Genomic DNA, 3,055 nt, shown 5'->3' with positions numbered 1-3,055 from the left:
TTGTGCCTCAGGGAATAGGGAGGCCCAAGGAGAGCGAGAGAGATGAAAGAACGGCAGGCAGGTGGGTGGAGCAGTCAGAACACATATTATTTATCAATTACATTTGCTGTCTTGTATGGGCACAGTTTGCGGTTCCCCCAAACAACTAAAAGAGTAACACCAAAGATCATTGATCACAGATCACCCTAACAGATATAATAATAAGAAAAATTTGGGACCCAGCAGAATGGCTCCCGCAAAGAAAGGTGGTGAGAAGAAAAAGGGCCATTCTGCCATCAACGCGGTGGTGACCTGAGAATATACCATCAACATTCACAAGTGCATCCATGGAGTGGGCTTCAAGAAGCGTGCCCCTCAGGCACTCAAAGAGATTCAGAAATTTTCCATGAAGGAGATGGGAACTCCAGATATGCACATTGATACCAGGCTCAACAAAGCTGTCTGGGCCAAAGGAATAAGGAATGTCCCATATTGTATCCGTGTGTGCTTGTCCAGAAAACGTAATGAGGATAAAGATTCACCAAATAAGCTCTATCCTTTGGTTACTTATGTACCTGTTACCACTTTCAAAAATCTACAGACAGTCAATGTGGATGAAAACTAATTGCTGATCATCAAATACATCCAATAAAGTTATAAAATTGCCTTTAGAAAGAAAAATTTAAAAGATACTGTGAGAATTATCAAAATGTGGCACAGAAATATGAAGTGAACATGTGCTGTTGGAAAAATGGTGCCTATGGACTTGCTTGGTACAGGGTTGCCACAAACCTTCAATTTGTTAAAAAAAAAAAAAAGGATTCTCTGTGAAGCACAAAAATGCAAAGCACAATAAAATGAGGTATGCCTTTAAATAGGAATGGGTGAGATTAATCGAAGGGGAGAGACGAATTTGAGAAGGTGGAATGCAAGATGGGGTAGGTGAGTGTGGCAGGAGAGAAATCTAGAGTGCAGAAGAGTAGAGAGGGGCCCACTAGAAAGGGCATATTGCATTCTGTTTTCTTCAGCCCATGTGAATGAATTTACTAGTTTTATTTCCTGAATTTTTATTGAGTATTGGAAATTAAATCACTTCAATTATATATAATTCTTATGCTTCATGTTATATCTGGTTATGATGACATTTGATCCATGGAATCTTTTGAAGTCTGCATCAAGAGTGAAAAGAAATCAATACCTTTATGAATTTAAATAATTGCACTTTTGATTATCTTTTTTTTATATTGTCAAGAGCTAAGAATAGCTGGTGATCATCAAGTTTACCTTGTGAAATGAACAGATGCAGAGAATGTGGCATATACTATTACAAATGGGCCTATGTCTCAGACTAAAGGCTTTTAAAAAGTGCTCCAAGGACTATGTTGAGGTGAAGGAAAAACCGCAGTTGGATTGCTAGTAAGATATTAGTGCCCGAGTCATAAAGTGTATAGTTAGACTTTGAAATAAGTGGTGAGAGAAGAAAATCAATCCAGAAATCTGCTACCTGAAAATTTAATATCATTGTGGAGACTTCAGAGGAAGGATTAATAACCTAATTTCTTCTTGCTCAGATGGCGCCACTGTAAGCTATATATTAATCAGTTTTGAATGTCTAATTAGGAATAACTAAAGGCAGAAGGAAATCTCTAGTGTAAGTATAAACTTCTATCTTTCAGAAAATTTCAAGTATACAATACGGTATTATCAACTATAGTTACCATGCTGTACATTAGATCCCCAGGATTTATTCGTTTTGTTAACTGAAAGTTGGTTCTCTGAAAATAGACCCTAAGCATTCTCATCGCAAAGACACACAGAAAATGGTAACTACATGAAATGCTAGATGTGTTAATTAACTTGATTGTGGCAATTATTTTGCAATGTGCATCAAAAAATCACAGTGCATACATTAAATATATATATTTTTATTTGCCAATTATACCTCAAGAAAGCTGGAGAAAATATCTCCTTCATAAACCATAAAGGCAAGAGTCTGAAAGAATTATTACTTTTCTAGAAGGTGAACACATTTCCTTCTCCTTCTATATAACAAACCCAGAGAAAATTCTAATTGGTTTTAAAAGCCTAGAAGGACTCTTTTAATGAATACCCTCCCTGCACCAGTAGCACTTTTTTTTTTTTTGAGATGCTTAGGTATTTAACAAGATCTCATTTACGTTTCCAAATTTTCTAAGTGGTCACATGATCAGTAAGAAGCATTTCCAGTTTTCAGTATCTTGGGCAGGATTTGGGAGAGGGGAGTTTGGGGAAAATAGAGAGACGAATATTCTCTACTGTCCCCTTGTCCCAGAGCAATGTTAGTGTTGACATTAGGCATCCCATTCTGAAAGCTCATGGAGACTGTGTGACTGTCAACAAACTTCTAAATGGGACAGGTGGCAGGCAGCCACTATGGCTAAATTTGCTGTGATTACAGCCATCACTACCATTAGTCTCCACTGGTGTTGCTACTGAGGTTTGAGGACAGAAGCAAGAAAGGGGAGCTGGAAGGGAGGCCCCAAATACTAGGGACCTGGAACCTTTATCCTTCTGCAATGGTTAATTACATGTGTTCACTTAACTAGGGTACGGCATCCAGTTGTTTGTTGAGACAGCAGTCTAGATATTGCTGTGAAAGTATTTTTTAGTTATGGTTAAGATTCAAATCAGTAGACTGAGTAAAACAGATTACCCTCCATAATGTGAGTGGGCCTCATCCAATCAGTTAAAGGCCTTAGGAGAAAAAAAAAGACTGAGGTCCTCTGAAAATGAAAGAATTTTACCTCTATATTGTCTTCAGACTTAAGACTACAATATCAACTCTTCCCTGGGTCACCATCCTGCTGGCCTGTCCTGCACACTCAGACTTGCTAGCCCCCACAATCACGTGAGTCAATTCCTTAAAATAAATATTGTTCTTTTTATATATACATTCTATTGATTCTGTTTCTTTGCAGAACCCGAATACATCCCTTTTTGGTGTTTGTTTGTTTGTTTGTTGCTGCTTGTAGTGAAAAGTCAGAGTTGAGTATTCCAGATAGGATTAGACGTCAAGGGTGCACCATGTTGCCTGTAC

At 38.0% G+C, this 3,055-nt stretch overlaps 1 pseudogene; it reads left to right on the top strand.

The window, feature by feature from the left end:
• Positions 1-217: 217 nt before the first annotated feature.
• Positions 218-729, top strand: LOC106634726 (large ribosomal subunit protein eL31-like; annotated as a pseudogene).
• Positions 730-3,055: the final 2,326 nt, after the last annotated feature.

The sequence above is a fragment of the Pan paniscus genome, chromosome 3 (genome assembly GCF_029289425.2).
Source record: "Pan paniscus chromosome 3, NHGRI_mPanPan1-v2.0_pri, whole genome shotgun sequence".
NCBI classification, from domain to species: domain Eukaryota; kingdom Metazoa; phylum Chordata; class Mammalia; order Primates; family Hominidae; genus Pan; species Pan paniscus.
This window is presented reverse-complemented; position numbering and strand designations above follow the sequence as displayed.